Below are 17,902 nucleotides of genomic sequence, written 5' to 3'. Positions count from 1 at the left end.
ATGACGAGGCCCCAGTGAGATTTGAACTCACGACCCCTGGTTTACAAGACCAGTGCTCTAACCGCTGAGCTACGGAGCCGGGTGGCGCTGCGCTCAGCGCTCGCGGCTGATTGGTTCACACTGGCTGACTCAAAGCGCTTGGGACACAGGTTCCAATCGACCCTCGCGTCACCGTCTGTGCAGTTTGAACATTCTGCCCGCGCGTGGGTTTGCTCCGGCTGCTCCGGTTACCGCTCTCAGTACAAAGATGTGTAGCGTTTGCGGGATTGGCCATGCTTCATTGTCCCATTGTGTCCGGTGATTGTGCGGGCCCGGAAGGGTGGATTAGTCAGCATTCAATGGAGAATGATGCAGTGTGCGCAATGGATCTGGGTCGATTGCTCTCTGCAGGGTCGGTGTTGACGAGATTAGAATAAATTAGATTGGCTACAGTGTGGAAACAGGCCCTTCAGCCCAACAAGTCCACATCGATCCACTGAAGAGTAACCCGCCCAGACCCGTTTCTCACTGAATAATGCATCGATGACAATTTAGAATGGCCAATTCACTCGACCTGCACGTCTTTGGACTGTGGGAGGAAACCCGAGCAAACCCACGCAGACTCTGGGAGAATGTGCAAACTCGACACGGAATCGACTCCCGACAGTTGGAATCGAGCCTGGGTCCCTAGTAGCGCTGTCAGGCAGCAGTGAGAACCACTGAGCGACTCGTCGGGCGGAATGGCCTGTTTCCAAACTGGAGAGATCCTATGCTTCTGTGATTTCTGTCCAGACATAATTGGGAATTGTCATTCGCTCGCTTGGAGTGACTGGGGTCAGCGATCTCAAAGTTAAATCCGTGAACACACACAGCCCCGTTCTTTGCCTGCAGAAAAAAGAAGTTTGTGGATTTCAACTCAACGCTGTAAGTGACAAAAACAGAAGTTGCAGGAAAAGCTCAACAGGTTTGAGAGGAGACAGGTGTCTGTCACTTCAGGGTAATGACCTTGGTGTTTCAGACATCAATTCCCAAGCTCTTGATTGACAAAAACAGCAGGAAGCAGTCAGACCAACAGTGTTTTTCCTGAGCTCGACTGGTTCATCCGGTGGTTGGAGGGTGAACGCACGTGCTGCCAAAGGAGCCGCTTGGACCACAAACTGGCGTGGAGCGATTCCAACAAAGTGCTCCTCAGTCTCATCCCGAGCGTTGAAACAGAGTCGGCTTTGGCCGGGCCGGGCAGCACGGATGACGAGGCCCCAGTGAGATTTGAACTCACGACCCCTGGTTTACAAGACCAGTGCTCTAACCGCTGAGCTATGGAGCCGGGTGGCACTGCAACCAGCGCTCGCGGCTGATTGGTTCACACTGGCTGACTCAAAGCGCTTGGGACACAGGTTCCAGTCGACCCTCGCGTCACCGTCTGTGCAGTTTGAACATTCTGCCCGCGCGTGGGTTTGCTCCGGCTGCTCCGGTTACCGCTCTCAGTACAAAGATGTGTAGCGTTTGCGGGATTGGCCATGCTTCATTGTCCCATTGTGTCCGGTGATTGTGCGGGCCCGGAAGGGTGGATTAGTCAGCATTCAATGGAGAATGATGCAGTGTGCGCAAAGGATCTGGGTCGATTGCTCTCTGCAGGGTCGGTGTTGACGAGATTAGAATAAATTAGATTGGCTACAGTGTGGAAACAGGACCTTCAGCCCAACAAGTCCACATCGATCCTCTTAAGAGTAACCCGCCCAGACCCGTTTCTCACTGAATAATGCATCGATGACAATTTAGAATGGCCAATTCACTCGACCTGCACGTCTTTGGACTGTGGGAGGAAACCCGAGCAAACCCACGCAGACTCTGGGAGAATGTGCAAACTCGACACGGAATCGACTCCCGACAGTTGGAATCGAGCCTGGGTCCCTAGTAGCGCTGTCAGGCAGCAGTGAGAACCACTGAGCGACTCGTCGGGCGGAATGGCCTGTTTCCAAACTGGAGAGATCCTATGCTTCTGTGATTTCTGTCCAGACATAATTGGGAATTGTCATTCGCTCGCTTGGAGTGACTGGGGTCAGCGATCTCAAAGTTAAATCCGTGAACACACACAGCCCCGTTCTTTGCCTGCAGAAAAAAGAAGTTTGTGGATTTCAACTCAACGCTGTAATTGACAAAAACAGAAGTTGCAGGAAAAGCTCAACAGGTTTGATAGGAGACAGGTGTCTGTCACTTCAGGGTAATGACCTTGGTGTTTCAGACATCAATTCCCAAGCTCTTGATTGACAAAAACAGCAGCAAGCAGTCAGACCAACAGGGTTTTTCCTGAGCTCGACTCGTTCATCCGGTGGTTGGAGGGTGAACGCTCGTGCCGCCAAAGGAGGCGCTTGGACCACAAACTGGCGTGGAGCGATTCCAACAAAGTGCTCCTCAGTCTCATCCCGAGCGTTGAAACAGAGTCGGCTTTGGCCGGGCCGGGCAGCACGGATGACGAGGCCCCAGTGAGATTTGAACTCACGACCCCTGGTTTATAAAGCCAGTGCTCAAACCGCTGAGCTATGGAGCCGGGTGGCACTGCAACCCGCGCTCGCGGCTGATTGGTTCACACTGGCTGACTCAAAGCGCTTGGGACACAGGTTCCAGTCGACCCTCGCGTCACCGTCTGTGCAGTTTGAACATTCTGCCCGCGCGTGGGTTTGCTCCGGCTGCTCCGGTTACCGCTCTCAGTACAAAGATGTGTAGCGTTTGCGGGATTGGCCATGCTTCATTGTCCCATTGTGTCCGGTGATTGTGCGGGCCCGGAAGGGTGGATTAGTCAGCATTCAATGGAGAATGATGCAGTGTGCGCAAAGGATCTGGGTCGATTGCTCTCTGCAGGGTCGGTGTTGACGAGATTAGAATAAATTAGATTGGCTACAGTGTGGAAACAGGACCTTCAGCCCAACAAGTCCACATCGATCCTCTGAAGAGTAACCCGCCCAGACCCGTTTCTCACTGAATAATGCATCAATGACAATTTAGAATGGCCAATTCACTCGACCTGCACGTCTTTGGACTGTGGGAGGAAACCCGAGCAAACCCACGCAGACTCTGGGAGAATGTGCAAACTCGACACGGAATCGACTCCCGACAGTTGGAATCGAGCCTGGGTCCCTAGTAGCGCTGTCAGGCAGCAGTGAGAACCACTGAGCGACTCGTCGGGCGGAATGGCCTGTTTCCAAACTGGAGAGATCCTATGCTTCTGTGATTTCTGTCCAGACATAATTGGGAATTGTCATTCGCTCGCTTGGAGTGACTGGGGTCAGCGATCTCAAAGTTAAATCCGTGAACACACACAGCCCCGTTCTTTGCCTGCAGAAAAAAGAAGTTTGTGGATTTCAACTCAACGCTGTAAGTGACAAAAACAGAAGTTGCAGGAAAAGCTCAACAGGTTTGAGAGGAGACAGGTGTCTGTCACTTCAGGGTAATGACCTTGGTGTTTCAGACATCAATTCCCAAGCTCTTGATTGACAAAAACAGCAGCAAGCGGTCAGACCAACAGGGTTTTTCCTGAACTCGACTCGTTCATCCGGTGGTTGGAGGGTGAACGCTCGTGCTGCCAAAGGAGCCGCTTGGACCACAAACTGGCGTGGAGCGATTCCAACAAAGTGCTCCTCAGTCTCATCCCGAGCGTTGAAACAGAGTCGGCTTTGGCCAGGCCGGGCAGCACGGGTGACGAGACCCCAGTGAGATTTGAACTCACGACCCCTGGTTTACAAGACCAGTGCTCTCACCGCTGAGCTATGGAGCCGGGTGGCACTGCAACCAGCGCTCGCGGCTGATTGGTTCACACTGGCTGACTCAAAGCGCTTGGGACACAGGTTCCAGTCGACCCTCGCGTCACCGTCTGTGCAGTTTGAACATTCTGCCCGCGCGTGGGTTTGCTCCGGCTGCTCCGGTTACCGCTCTCAGTACAAAGATGTGTAGCTTTTGCGGGATTGGCCATGCTTCATTGTCCCATTGTGTCCGGTGATTGTGCGGGCCCGGAAGGGTGGATTAGTCAGCATTCAATGGAGAATGATGCAGTGTGCGCAAAGGATCTGGGTCGATTGCTCTCTGCAGGGTCGGTGTTGACGAGATTAGAATAAATTAGATTGGCTACAGTGTGGAAACAGGACCTTCAGCCCAACAAGTCCACATCGATCCTCTGAAGAGTAACCCGCCCAGACCCGTTTCTCACTGAATAATGCATCGATGACAATTTAGAATGGCCAATTCACTCGACCTGCACGTCTTTGGACTGTGGGAGGAAACCCGAGCAAACCCACGCAGACTCTGGGAGAATGTGCAAACTCGACACGGAATCGACTCCCGACAGTTGGAATCGAGCCTGGGTCCCTAGTAGCGCTGTCAGGCAGCAGTGAGAACCACTGAGCGACTCGTCGGGCGGAATGGCCTGTTTCCAAACTGGAGAGATCCTATGCTTCTGTGATTTCTGTCCAGATATAATTGGGAATTGTCATTCTCTCGCTTGGAGTGACTGGGGTCAGCGATCTCAAAGTTAAATCCGTGAACACACACAGCCCCGTTCTTTGCCTGCAGAAAAAAGTAGTTTGTTGATTTCAACTCAAAGCTGTAAGTGACAAAAACAGAAGTTGCAGGAAAAGCTCAACAGGTTTGAGAGGAGACAGGTGTCTGTCACTTCAGGGTAATGACCTTGGTGTTTCAGACATCAATTCCCAAGCTCTTGATTGACAAAAACAGCAGCAAGCAGTCAGACCAACAGGGTTTTTCCTGAGCTCGACTCGTTCATCCGGTGGTTGGAGGGTGAACGCTCGTGCTGCCAAAGGAGGCGCTTGGACCACAAACTGGCGTGGAGCGATTCCAACAAAATGCTCCTCAGTCTCATCCCGAGCGTTGAAACAGAGTCGGCTTTGGCCGGGCCGGGCAGCACGGATGACGAGGCCCCAGTGAGATTTGAACTCACGACCTCTGGTTTACAAGACCAGTGCTCTAACCGTTGAGCTATGGAGCCGGGTGGCACCGCAACCAGCGCTCGCGGCTGATTGGTTCACACTGGCTGACTCAAAGCGCTTGGGACACAGGTTCCAATCGACCCTCGCGTCACCGTCTGTGCAGTTTGAACATTCTGCCCGCGCGTGGGTTTGCTCCGGCTGCTCCGGTTACCGCACTCAGTACAAAGATGTGTAGCGTTTGCGGGATTGGCCATGCTTCATTGTCCCCTTGTGTCCGGTGATTGTGCGGGCCCGGAAGGGTGGATTAGTCAGCATTCAATGGAGAATGATGCAGTGTGCGCAATGGATCTGGGTCGATTGCTCTCTGCAGGATCGGTGTTGACGAGATTAGAATAAATTAGATTGGCTACAGTGTGGAAACAGGCCCTTCAGCCCAACAAGTCCACATCGATCCTCTGAAGAGTAACCCGCCCAGACCCGTTTCTCACTGAATAATGCATCGATGACAATTTAGAATGGCCAATTCACTCGACCTGCACGTCTTTGGACTGTGGGAGGAAACCGGAGCAAACCCACGCAGACTCTGGGAGAATGTGCAAACTCGACACGGAATCGACTCCCGACAGTTGGAATCGAGCCTGGGTCCCTAGTAGCGCTGTCAGGCAGCAGTGAGAACCACTGAGCGACTCGTCGGGCGGAATGGCCTGTTTCCAAACTGGAGAGATCCTATGCTTCTGTGATTTCTGTCCAGACATAATTGGGAATTGTCATTCGCTCGCTTGGAGTGACTGGGGACAGCGATCTCAAAGTTAAATCCGTGAACACACACAGCCCCGTTCTTTGCCTGCAGAAAAAAGAAGTTTGTGGATTTCAACTCAACGCTGTAATTGACAAAAACAGAAGTTGCAGGAAAAGCTCAACAGGTTTGAGAGGAGACAGGTGTCTGTCACTTCAGGGTAATGACCTTGGTGTTTCAGACATCAATTCCCAAGCTCTTGATTGACAAAAACAGCAGCAAGCAGTCAGACCAATAGGGTTTTTCCTGAACTCGACTCGTTCATCCGGTGGTTGGAGGGTGAACGCTCGTGCTGCCAAAGGAGCCGCTTGGACCACAAACTGGCGTGGAGCGATTCCAACAAAGTGCTCCTCAGTCTCATCCCGTGCGTTGAAACAGAGTCGGCTTTGGTCGGGCCGGGCAGCACGGATGACGAGGCCCCAGTGAGATTTGAACTCACGATCCTTGGTTTACAAGACCAGTGCTCTAACCGCTGAGCTATAGAGCCAGGTGGCGCTGGGCACCGCGCTCGCGGCTGATTGGTTCACACTAGCTGACTCAAAGCGCTTGGGACACAGGTTCCAATCGACCCTCGCGTCACCGTCTGTGCAGTTTGAACATTCTGCCCGCGCGTGGGTTTGCTCCGGCTACTCCGGTTACCGCTCTCAGTACAAAGATGTGTAGCGTTTGCGGGATTGGCCATGCTTCATTGTCCCATTGTGTCCGGTGATTGTGCGGGCCCGGAAGGGTGGATTAGTCAGCATTCAATGGAGAATGATGCAGTGTGCGCAATGGATCTGGGTCGATTGCTCTCTGCAGGGTCGGTGTTGACGAGATTAGAATAAATTAGATTGGCTACAGTGTGGAAACAGGCCCTTCAGCCCAACAAGTCCACATCGATCCTCTGAAGAGTAACCCGCCCAGACCCGTTTCTCACTGAATAATGCATCGATGACAATTTAGAATGGCCAATTCACTCGACCTGCACGTCTTTGGACTGTGGGAGGAAACCCGAGCAAACCCACGCAGACTCTGGGAGAATGTGCAAACTCGACACGGAATCGACTCCCGACAGTTGGAGTCGAGCCTGGGTCCCTAGTAGCGCTGTCAGGCAGCAGTGAGAACCACTGAGCGACTCGTCGGGCGGAATGGCCTGTTTCCAAACTGGAGAGATCCTATGCTTCTGTGATTTCTGTCCAGACATAATTGGGAATTGTCATTCGCTCGCTTGGAGTGACTGGGGACAGCGATCTCAAAGTTAAATCCGTGAACACACACAGCCCCGTTCTTTGCCTGCAGAAAAAAGAAGTTTGTGGATTTCAACTCAACGCTGTAATTGACAAAAACAGAAGTTGCAGGAAAAGCTCAACAGGTTTGAGAGGAGACAGGTGTCTGTCACTTCAGGGTAATGACCTTGGTGTTTCAGACATCAATTCCCAAGCTCTTGATTGACAAAAACAGCAGCAAGCTGTCAGACCAACAGGGTTTTTCCTGAACACGACTCGTTCATCCGGTGGTTGGAGGGTGAACGCTCGTGCTGCCAAAGGAGCCGCTTGGACCACAAACTGGCGTGGAGCGATTCCAACAAAGTGCTCCTCAGTCTCATCCGGAGCGTTGAAACAGAGTCGGCTCTGGCCGGGCCGGGCAGCACGGATGACGATGCCCCAGTGAGATTTGAACTCACGACCTCTGGTTTACAAGACCAGTGCTCTAACCGTTGAGCTACAGAACCGGGTGGCGCTGCGCTCAGCGCTCGCGTCTGATTGGTTCACACTGGCTGACTCAAAGCGCTTGGGACACAGGTTCCAATCGACCCTCGCGTCACCGTCTGTGCAGTTTGAACATTCTGCCCGCGCGTGGGTTTGCTCCGGCTACTCCGGTTACCGCTCTCAGTACAAAGATGTGTAGCGTTTGCGGGATTGGCCATGCTTCATTGTCCCCTTGTGTCCGGTGATTGTGCGGGCCCGGAAGGGTGGATTAGTCAGCATTCAATGGAGAATGATGCAGTGTGCGCAATGGATCTGGGTCGATTGCTCTCTGCAGGATCGGTGTTGACGAGATTAGAATAAATTAGATTGGCTACAGTGTGGAAACAGGCCCTTCAGCCCAACAAGTCCACATCGATCCTCTGAAGAGTAACCCGCCCAGACCCGTTTCTCACTGAATGACAATCGATGACAATTTAGAATGGCCAATTCACTCGACCTGCACGTCTTTGGACTGTGGGAGGAAACCCGAGCAAACCCACGCAGACTCTGGGAGAATGTGCAAACTCGACACGGAATCGACTCCCGACAGTTGGAATCGAGCCTGGGTCCCTTGTAGCGCTGTCAGGCAGCAGTGAGAACCACTGAGCGACTCGTCGGGCGGAATGGCCTGTTTCCAAACTGGAGAGATCCTATGCTTCTGTGATTTCTGTCCAGACATAATTGGGAATTGTCATTCGCTCGCTTGGAGTGACTGGGGACAGCGATCTCAAAGTTAAATCCGTGAACACACACAGCCCCGTTCTTTGCCTGCAGAAAAAAGAAGTTTGTGGATTTCAACTCAACGCTGTAATTGACAAAAACAGAAGTTGCAGGAAAAGCTCAACAGGTTTGAGAGGAGACAGGTGTCTGTCACTTCAGGGTAATGACCTTGGTGTTTCAGACATCAATTCCCAAGCTCTTGATTGACAAAAACAGCAGCAAGCAGTCAGACCAACAGGGTTTTTCCTGAGCTCGACTCGTTCATCCGGTGGTTGGAGGGTGAACGCTCGTGCTGCCAAAGGAGGCGCTTGGACCACAAACTGGCGTGGAGCGATTCCAACAAAGTGCTCCTCAGTCTCATCCCGAGCGTTGAAACAGAGTCGGCTTTGGCCGGGCCGGGCAGCACGGATGACGAGGCCCCAGTGAGATTTGAACTCACGACCCCTGGTTTACAAGGCCAGTGCTCAAACCGCTGAGCTATGGAGCCGGGTGGCGCTGCAACCAGCGCTCGCGGCTGATTGGTTCACACTGGCTGACTCAAAGCGCTTGGGACACAGGTTCCAGTCGACCCTCGCGTCACCGTCTGTGCAGTTTGAACATTCTGCCCGCGCGTGGGTTTGCTCCGGCTGCTCCGGTTACCGCTCTCAGTACAAAGATGTGTAGCGTTTGCGGGATTGGCCATGCTTCATTGTCCCATTGTGTCCGGTGATTGTGCGGGCCCGGAAGGGTGGATTAGTCAGCATTCAATGGAGAATGATGCAGTGTGCGCAAAGGATCTGGGTCGATTGCTCTCTGCAGGGTCGGTGTTGACGAGATTAGAATAAATTAGATTGGCTACAGTGTGGAAACAGGACCTTCAGCCCAACAAGTCCACATCGATCCTCTGAAGAGTAACCCGCCCAGACCCGTTTCTCACTGAATAATGCATCGATGACAATTTAGAATGGCCAATTCACTCGACCTGCACGTCTTTGGACTGTGGGAGGAAACCCGAGCAAACCCACGCAGACTCTGGGAGAATGTGCAAACTCGACACGGAATCGACTCCCGACAGTTGGAATCGAGCCTGGGTCCCTAGTAGCGCTGTCAGGCAGCAGTGAGAACCACTGAGCGACTCGTCGGGCGGAATGGCCTGTTTCCAAACTGGAGAGATCCTATGCTTCTGTGATTTCTGTCCAGACATAATTGGGAATTGTCATTCGCTCGCTTGGAGTGACTGGGGTCAGCGATCTCAAAGTTAAATCCGTGAACACACACAGCCCCGTTCTTTGCCTGCAGAAAAAAGAAGTTTGTGGATTTCAACTCAACGCTGTAAGTGACAAAAACAGAAGTTGCAGGAAAAGCTCAACAGGTTTGAGAGGAGACAGGTGTCTGTCACTTCAGGGTAATGACCTTGGTGTTTCAGACATCAATTCCCAAGCTCTTGATTGACAAAAACAGCAGCAAGCTGTCAGACCAACAGGGTTTTTCCTGAACTCGACTCGTTCATCCGGTGGTTGGAGGGTGAACGCTCGTGCTGCCAAAGGAGCCGCTTGGACCACAAACTGGCGTGGAGCGATTCCAACAAAGTGCTCCTCAGTCTCATCCCGAGCGTTGAAACAGAGTCGGCTTTGGCCGGGCCGGGCAGCACGGGTGACGAGGCCCCAGTGAGATTTGAACTCACGACCCCTGGTTTACAAGACCAGTGCTCTCACCGCTGAGCTATGGAGCCGGGTGGCACTGCAACCAGCGCTCGCGGCTGATTGGTTCACACTGGCTGACTCAAAGCGCTTGGGACACAGGTTCCAGTCGACCCTCGCGTCACCGTCTGTGCAGTTTGAACATTCTGCCCGCGCGTGGGTTTGCTCCGGCTGCTCCGGTTACCGCTCTCAGTACAAAGATGTGTAGCGTTTGCGGGATTGGCCATGCTTCATTGTCCCATTGTGTCCGGTGATTGTGCGGGCCCGGAAGGGTGGATTAGTCAGCATTCAATGGAGAATGATGCAGTGTGCGCAAAGGATCTGGGTCGATTGCTCTCTGCAGGGTCGGTGTTGACGAGATTAGAATAAATTAGATTGGCTACAGTGTGGAAACAGGACCTTCAGCCCAACAAGTCCACATCGATCCTCTGAAGAGTAACCCGCCCAGACCCGTTTCTCACTGAATAATGCATCGATGACAATTTAGAATGGCCAATTCACTCGACCTGCACGTCTTTGGACTGTGGGAGGAAACCCGAGCAAACCCACGCAGACTCTGGGAGAATGTGCAAACTCGACACGGAATCGACTCCCGACAGTTGGAATCGAGCCTGGGTCCCTAGTAGCGCTGTCAGGCAGCAGTGAGAACCACTGAGCGACTCGTCGGGCGGAATGGCCTGTTTCCAAACTGGAGAGATCCTATGCTTCTGTGATTTCTGTCCAGATATAATTGGGAATTGTCATTCTCTCGCTTGGAGTGACTGGGGTCAGCGATCTCAAAGTTAAATCCGTGAACACACACAGCCCCGTTCTTTGCCTGCAGAAAAAAGTAGTTTGTTGATTTCAACTCAAAGCTGTAAGTGACAAAAACAGAAGTTGCAGGAAAAGCTCAACAGGTTTGAGAGGAGACAGGTGTCTGTCACTTCAGGGTAATGACCTTGGTGTTTCAGACATCAATTCCCAAGCTCTTGTTTGACAAAAACAGCAGCAAGCAGTCAGACCAACAGGGTTTTTCCTGAGCTCGACTCGTTCATCCGGTGGTTGGAGGGTGAACGCTCGTGCTGCCAAAGGAGGCGCTTGGACCACAAACTGGCGTGGAGCGATTCCAACAAAGTGCTCCTCAGTCTCATCCCGAGCGTTGAAACAGAGTCGGCTTTGGCCGGGCCGGGCAGCACGGATGACGAGGCCCCAGTGAGATTTGAACTCACGACCTCTGGTTTACAAGACCAGTGCTCTAACCGTTGAGCTATGGAGCCGGGTGGCACCGCAACCAGCGCTCGCGGCTGATTGGTTCACACTGGCTGACTCAAAGCGCTTGGGACACAGGTTCCAATCGACCCTCGCATCACCGTCTGTGCAGTTTGAACATTCTGCCCGCGCGTGGGTTTGCTCCGGCTGCTCCGGTTACCGCACTCAGTACAAAGATGTGTAGCGTTTGCGGGATTGGCCATGCTTCATTGTCCCCTTGTGTCCGGTGATTGTGCGGGCCCGGAAGGGTGGATTAGTCAGCATTCAATGGAGAATGATGCAGTGTGCGCAATGGATCTGGGTCGATTGCTCTCTGCAGGATCGGTGTTGACGAGATTAGAATAAATTAGATTGGCTACAGTGTGGAAACAGGCCCTTCAGCCCAACAAGTCCACATCGATCCTCTGAAGAGTAACCCGCCCAGACCCGTTTCTCACTGAATAATGCATCGATGACAATTTAGAATGGCCAATTCACTCGACCTGCACGTCTTTGGACTGTGGGAGGAAACCCGAGCAAACCCACGCAGACTCTGGGAGAATGTGCAAACTCGACACGGAATCGACTCCCGACAGTTGGAATCGAGCCTGGGTCCCTAGTAGCGCTGTCAGGCAGCAGTGAGAACCACTGAGCGACTCGTCGGGCGGAATGGCCTGTTTCCAAACTGGAGAGATCCTATGCTTCTGTGATTTCTGTCCAGACATAATTGGGAATTGTCATTCGCTCGCTTGGAGTGACTGGGGTCAGCGATCTCAAAGTTAAATCCGTGAACACACACAGCCCCGTTCTTTGCCTGCAGAAAAAAGAAGTTTGTGGATTTCAACTCAACGCTGTAATTGACAAAAACAGAAGTTGCAGGAAAAGCTCAACAGGTTTGAGAGGAGACAGGTGTCTGTCACTTCAGGGTAATGACCTTGGTGTTTCAGACATCAATTCCCAAGCTCTTGATTGACAAAAACAGCAGCAAGCAGTCAGACCAATAGGGTTTTTCCTGAACTCGACTCGTTCATCCGGTGGTTGGAGGGTGAACGCTCGTACTGCCAAAGGAGCCGCTTGGACCACAAACTGGCGTGGAGCGATTCCAACAAAGTGCTCCTCAGTCTCATCCCGTGCGTTGAAACAGAGTCGGCTTTGGTCGGGCCGGGCAGCACGGATGACGAGGCCCCAGTGAGATTTGAACTCACGATCCTTGGTTTACAAGACCAGTGCTCTAACCGCTGAGCTATAGAGCCAGGTGGCGCTGGGCTCAGCGCTCGCGGCTGATTGGTTCACACTAGCTGACTCAAAGCGCTTGGGACACAGGTTCCAATCGACCCTCGCGTCATTGTCTGTGCAGTTTGAACATTCTGCCCGCGCGTGGGTTTGCTCCGGCTACTCCGGTTACCGCTCTCAGTACAAAGATGTGTAGCGTTTGCGGGATTGGCCATGCTTCATTGTCCCATTGTGTCCGGTGATTGTGCGGGCCCGGAAGGGTGGATTAGTCAGCATTCAATGGAGAATGATGCAGTGTGCGCAATGGATCTGGGTCGATTGCTCTCTGCAGGGTCGGTGTTGACGAGATTAGAATAAATTAGATTGGCTACAGTGTGGAAACAGGCCCTTCAGCCCAACAAGTCCACATCGATCCTCTGAAGAGTAACCCGCCCAGACCCGTTTCTCACTGAATAATGCATCGATGACAATTTAGAATGGCCAATTCACTCGACCTGCACGTCTTTGGACTGTGGGAGGAAACCCGAGCAAACCCACGCAGACTCTGGGAGAATGTGCAAACTCGACACGGAATCGACTCCCGACAGTTGGAGTCGAGCCTGGGTCCCTAGTAGCGCTGTCAGGCAGCAGTGAGAACCACTGAGCGACTCGTCGGGCGGAATGGCCTGTTTCCAAACTGGAGAGATCCTATGCTTCTGTGATTTCTGTCCAGACATAATTGGGAATTGTCATTCGCTCGCTTGGAGTGACTGGGGACAGCGATCTCAAAGTTAAATCCGTGAACACACACAGCCCCGTTCTTTGCCTGCAGAAAAAAGAAGTTTGTGGATTTCAACTCAACGCTGTAATTGACAAAAACAGAAGTTGCAGGAAAAGCTCAACAGGTTTGAGAGGAGACAGGTGTCTGTCACTTCAGGGTAATGACCTTGGTGTTTCAGACATCAATTCCCAAGCTCTTGATTGACAAAAACAGCAGCAAGCTGTCAGACCAACAGGGTTTTTCCTGAACTCGACTCGTTCATCCGGTGGTTGGAGGGTGAACGCTCGTGCTGCCAAAGGAGCCGCTTGGACCACAAACTGGCGTGGAGCGATTCCAACAAAGTGCTCCTCAGTCTCATCCGGAGCGTTGAAACAGAGTCGGCTCTGGCCGGGCCGGGCAGCACGGATGACGAGGCCCCAGTGAGATTTGAACTCACGACCTCTGGTTTACAAGACCAGTGCTCTAACCGTTGAGCTATAGAACCGGGTGGCGCTGCGCTCAGCGCTCGCGGCTGATTGGTTCACACTGGCTGACTCAAAGCGCTTGGGACACAGGTTCCAATCGACCCTCGCGTCACCGTCTGTGCAGTTTGAACATTCTGCCCGCGCGTGGGTTTGCTCCGGCTACTCCGGTTACCGCTCTCAGTACAAAGATGTGTAGCGTTTGCGGAATTGGCCATGCTTCATTGTCCCCTTGTGTCCGGTGATTGTGCGGGCCCGGAAGGGTGGATTAGTCAGCATTCAATGGAGAATGATGCAGTGTGCGCAATGGATCTGGGTCGATTGCTCTCTGCAGGATCGGTGTTGACGAGATTAGAATAAATTAGATTGGCTACAGTGTGGAAACAGGCCCTTCAGCCCAACAAGTCCACATCGATCCTCTGAAGAGTAACCCGCCCAGACCCGTTTCTCACTGAATGACAATCGATGACAATTTAGAATGGCCAATTCACTCGACCTGCACGTCTTTGGACTGTGGGAGGAAACCCGAGCAAACCCACGCAGACTCTGGGAGAATGTGCAAACTCGACACGGAATCGACTCCCGACAGTTGGAATCGAGCCTGGGTCCCTTGTAGCGCTGTCAGGCAGCAGTGAGAACCACTGAGCGACTCGTCGGGCGGAATGGCCTGTTTCCAAACTGGAGAGATCCTATGCTTCTGTGATTTCTGTCCAGACATAATTGGGAATTGTCATTCGCTCGCTTGGAGTGACTGGGGACAGCGATCTCAAAGTTAAATCCGTGAACACACACAGCCCCGTTCTTTGCCTGCAGAAAAAAGAAGTTTGTGGATTTCAACTCAACGCTGTAAGTGACAAAAACAGAAGTTGCAGGAAAAGCTCAACAGGTTTGAGAGGAGACAGGTGTCTGTCACTTCAGGGTAATGACCTTGGTGTTTCAGACATCAATTCCCAAGCTCTTGATTGACAAAAACAGCAGCAAGCTGTCAGACCAACAGGGTTTTTCCTGAACTCGACTCGTTCATCCGGTGGTTGGAGGGTGAACGCTCGTGCTGCCAAAGGAGCCGCTTGTACCACAAACTGGCGTGGAGCGATTCCAACAAAGTGCTCCTCAGTCTCATCCCGAGCGTTGAAACAGAGTCGGCTTTGGCCGGGCCGGGCAGCACGGGTGACGAGGCCCCAGTGAGATTTGAACTCACGACCCCTGGTTTACAAGACCAGTGCTCTCACCGCTGAGCTACGGAGCCGGGTGGCACTGCAACCAGCGCTCGCGGCTGATTGGTTCACACTGGCTGACTCAAAGCGCTTGGGACACAGGTTCCAGTCGACCCTCGCGTCACCGTCTGTGCAGTTTGAACATTCTGCCCGCGTGTGGGTTTGCTCCGGCTGCTCCGGTTACCGCTCTCAGTACAAAGATGTGTAGCGTTTGCGGGATTGGCCATGCTTCATTGTCCCATTGTGTCCGGTGATTGTGCGGGCCCGGAAGGGTGGATTAGTCAGCATTCAATGGAGAATGATGCAGTGTGCGCAAAGGATCTGGGTCGATTGCTCTCTGCAGGGTCGGTGTTGACGAGATTAGAATAAATTAGATTGGCTACAGTGTGGAAACAGGACCTTCAGCCCAACAAGTCCACATCGATCCTCTGAAGAGTAACCCGCCCAGACCCGTTTCTCACTGAATAATGCATCAATGACAATTTAGAATGGCCAATTCACTCGACCTGCACGTCTTTGGACTGTGGGAGGAAACCCGAGCAAACCCACGCAGACTCTGGGAGAATGTGCAAACTCGACACGGAATCGACTCCCGACAGTTGGAATCGAGCCTGGGTCCCTAGTAGCGCTGTCAGGCAGCAGTGAGAACCACTGAGCGACTCGTCGGGCGGAATGGCCTGTTTCCAAACTGGAGAGATCCTATGCTTCTGTGATTTCTGTCCAGACATAATTGGGAATTGTCATTCGCTCGCTTGGAGTGACTGGGGACAGCGATCTCAAAGTTAAATCCGTGAACACACACAGCCCCGTTCTTTGCCTGCAGAAAAAAGAAGTTTGTGGATTTCAACTCAACGCTGTAAGTGACAAAAACAGAAGTTGCAGGAAAAGCTCAACAGGTTTGAGAGGAGACAGGTGTCTGTCACTTCAGGGTAATGACCTTGGTGTTTCAGACATCAATTCCCAAGCTCTTGATTGACAAAAACAGCAGCAAGCAGTCAGACCAATAGGGTTTTTCCTGAACTCGACTCGTTCATCCGGTGGTTGGAGGGTGAACGCTCGTGCTGCCAAAGGAGCCGCTTGGACCACAAACTGGCGTGGAGCGATTCCAACAAAGTGCTCCTCAGTCTCATCCCGTGCGTTGAAACAGAGTCGGCTTTGGTCGGGCCGGGCAGCACGGATGACGAAGCCCCAGTGAGATTTGAACTCACGATTCTTGGTTTACAAGACCAGTGCTCTAACCGCTGAGCTATAGAGCCAGGTGGCGCTGGGCTCAGCGCTCGCGGCTGATTGGTTCACACTAGCTGACTCAAAGCGCTTGGGACACAGGTTCCAATCGACCCTCGCGTCACCGTCTGTGCAGTTTGAACATTCTGCCCGCGCGTGGGTTTGCTCCGGCTACTCCGGTTACCGCTCTCAGTACAAAGATGTGTAGCGTTTGCGGGATTGGCCATGCTTCATTGTCCCATTGTGTCCGGTGATTGTGCGGGCCCGGAAGGGTGGATTAGTCAGCATTCAATGGAGAATGATGCAGTGTGCGCAATGGATCTGGGTCGATTGCTCTCTGCAGGGTCGGTGTTGACGAGATTAGAATAAATTAGATTGGCTACAGTGTGGAAACAGGCCCTTCAGCCCAACAAGTCCACATCGATCCTCTGAAGAGTAACCCGCCCAGACCCGTTTCTCACTGAATAATGCATCGATGACAATTTAGAATGGCCAATTCACTCGACCTGCACGTCTTTGGACTGTGGGAGGAAACCCGAGCAAACCCACGCAGACTCTGGGAGAATGTGCAAACTCGACACGGAATCGACTCCCGACAGTTGGAGTCGAGCCTGGGTCCCTAGTAGCGCTGTCAGGCAGCAGTGAGAACCACTGAGCGACTCGTCGGGCGGAATGGCCTGTTTCCAAACTGGAGAGATCCTATGCTTCTGTGATTTCTGTCCAGACATAATTGGGAATTGTCATTCGCTCGCTTGGAGTGACTGGGGACAGCGATCTCAAAGTTAAATCCGTGAACACACACAGCCCCGTTCTTTGCCTGCAGAAAAAAGAAGTTTGTGGATTTCAACTCAACGCTGTAATTGACAAAAACAGAAGTTGCAGGAAAAGCTCAACAGGTTTGAGAGGAGACAGGTGTCTGTCACTTCAGGCTAATGACCTTGGTGTTTCAGACATCAATTCCCAAGCTCTTGATTGACAAAAACAGCAGCAAGCAGTCAGACCAATAGGGTTTTTCCTGAACTCGACTCGTTCATCCGGTGGTTGGAGGGTGAACGCTCGTGCTGCCAAAGGAGCCGCTTGGACCACAAACTGGCGTGGAGCGATTCCAACAAAGTGCTCCTCAGTCTCATCCCGTGCGTTGAAACAGAGTCGGCTTTGGTCGGGCCGGGCAGCACGGATGACGAAGCCCCAGTGAGATTTGAACTCACGATCCTTGGTTTACAAGACCAGTGCTCTAACCGCTGAGCTATAGAGCCAGGTGGCGCTGGGCTCAGCGCTCGCGGCTGATTGGTTCACACTAGCTGACTCAAAGCGCTTGGGACACAGGTTCCAATCGACCCTCGCGTCACCGTCTGTGCAGTTTGAACATTCTGCCCGCGCGTGGGTTTGCTCCGGCTACTCCGGTTACCGCTCTCAGTACAAAGATGTGTAGCGTTTGCGGGATTGGCCATGCTTCATTGTCCCCTTGTGTCCGGTGATTGTGCGGGCCCGGAAGGGTGGATTAGTCAGCATTCAATGGAGAATGATGCAGTGTGCGCAATGGATCTGGGTCGATTGCTCTCTGCAGGGTCGGTGTTGACGAGATTAGAATAAATTAGATTGGCTACAGTGTGGAAACAGGCCCTTCAGCCCAACAAGTCCACATCGATCCTCTGAAGAGTAACCCGCCCAGACCCGTTTCTCACTGAATAATGCATCGATGACAATTTAGAATGGCCAATTCACTCGACCTGCACGTCTTTGGACTGTGGGAGGAAACCCGAGCAAACCCACGCAGACTCTGGGAGAATGTGCAAACTCGACACGGAATCGACTCCCGACAGTTGGAGTCGAGCCTGGGTCCCTAGTAGCGCTGTCAGGCAGCAGTGAGAACCACTGAGCGACTCGTCGGGCGGAATGGCCTGTTTCCAAACTGGAGAGATCCTATGCTTCTGTGATTTCTGTC

The 17,902-nt window shown here is 52.6% G+C and overlaps 15 non-coding genes across 15 annotated transcripts; all 15 read right to left on the bottom strand.

Moving 5' to 3' along the window:
• Positions 1–6: 6 nt before the first annotated feature.
• Positions 7–79, bottom strand: trnat-ugu (transfer RNA threonine (anticodon UGU)). The gene has a single exon. It is a non-coding gene; the product is annotated as a tRNA-Thr (tRNA).
• A 1,151-nt stretch (positions 80–1,230) lies between these two features.
• trnat-ugu (transfer RNA threonine (anticodon UGU)) lies at positions 1,231–1,303 on the bottom strand. The gene has a single exon. It is a non-coding gene; the product is annotated as a tRNA-Thr (tRNA).
• A 1,151-nt stretch (positions 1,304–2,454) lies between these two features.
• trnai-uau (transfer RNA isoleucine (anticodon UAU)) lies at positions 2,455–2,527 on the bottom strand. The gene has a single exon. It is a non-coding gene; the product is annotated as a tRNA-Ile (tRNA).
• Positions 2,528–3,678: 1,151 nt separating this feature from the next.
• Positions 3,679–3,751, bottom strand: trnat-ugu (transfer RNA threonine (anticodon UGU)). The gene has a single exon. It is a non-coding gene; the product is annotated as a tRNA-Thr (tRNA).
• Positions 3,752–4,902: 1,151 nt separating this feature from the next.
• trnat-ugu (transfer RNA threonine (anticodon UGU)) lies at positions 4,903–4,975 on the bottom strand. The gene has a single exon. It is a non-coding gene; the product is annotated as a tRNA-Thr (tRNA).
• A 1,151-nt stretch (positions 4,976–6,126) lies between these two features.
• Positions 6,127–6,199, bottom strand: trnat-ugu (transfer RNA threonine (anticodon UGU)). Its single transcript has one exon. It is a non-coding gene; the product is annotated as a tRNA-Thr (tRNA).
• Positions 6,200–7,348: 1,149 nt separating this feature from the next.
• trnat-ugu (transfer RNA threonine (anticodon UGU)) lies at positions 7,349–7,423 on the bottom strand. The gene has a single exon. It is a non-coding gene; the product is annotated as a tRNA-Thr (tRNA).
• A 1,150-nt stretch (positions 7,424–8,573) lies between these two features.
• trnat-ugu (transfer RNA threonine (anticodon UGU)) lies at positions 8,574–8,646 on the bottom strand. The gene has a single exon. It is a non-coding gene; the product is annotated as a tRNA-Thr (tRNA).
• Positions 8,647–9,797: 1,151 nt separating this feature from the next.
• On the bottom strand, positions 9,798–9,870 carry trnat-ugu (transfer RNA threonine (anticodon UGU)). Its single transcript has one exon. It is a non-coding gene; the product is annotated as a tRNA-Thr (tRNA).
• A 1,151-nt stretch (positions 9,871–11,021) lies between these two features.
• trnat-ugu (transfer RNA threonine (anticodon UGU)) lies at positions 11,022–11,094 on the bottom strand. The gene has a single exon. It is a non-coding gene; the product is annotated as a tRNA-Thr (tRNA).
• Positions 11,095–12,245: 1,151 nt separating this feature from the next.
• Positions 12,246–12,318, bottom strand: trnat-ugu (transfer RNA threonine (anticodon UGU)). The gene has a single exon. It is a non-coding gene; the product is annotated as a tRNA-Thr (tRNA).
• A 1,151-nt stretch (positions 12,319–13,469) lies between these two features.
• trnat-ugu (transfer RNA threonine (anticodon UGU)) lies at positions 13,470–13,542 on the bottom strand. The gene has a single exon. It is a non-coding gene; the product is annotated as a tRNA-Thr (tRNA).
• A 1,150-nt stretch (positions 13,543–14,692) lies between these two features.
• trnat-ugu (transfer RNA threonine (anticodon UGU)) lies at positions 14,693–14,765 on the bottom strand. Its single transcript has one exon. It is a non-coding gene; the product is annotated as a tRNA-Thr (tRNA).
• A 1,151-nt stretch (positions 14,766–15,916) lies between these two features.
• On the bottom strand, positions 15,917–15,989 carry trnat-ugu (transfer RNA threonine (anticodon UGU)). Its single transcript has one exon. It is a non-coding gene; the product is annotated as a tRNA-Thr (tRNA).
• A 1,151-nt stretch (positions 15,990–17,140) lies between these two features.
• On the bottom strand, positions 17,141–17,213 carry trnat-ugu (transfer RNA threonine (anticodon UGU)). The gene has a single exon. It is a non-coding gene; the product is annotated as a tRNA-Thr (tRNA).
• Between the last annotated feature and the right edge of the window lie 689 nt (positions 17,214–17,902).

Source organism: Chiloscyllium punctatum, chromosome 34 (assembly GCF_047496795.1).
Source record: "Chiloscyllium punctatum isolate Juve2018m chromosome 34, sChiPun1.3, whole genome shotgun sequence".
In the NCBI taxonomy this organism is placed as follows: domain Eukaryota; kingdom Metazoa; phylum Chordata; class Chondrichthyes; order Orectolobiformes; family Hemiscylliidae; genus Chiloscyllium; species Chiloscyllium punctatum.
This window is presented reverse-complemented; position numbering and strand designations above follow the sequence as displayed.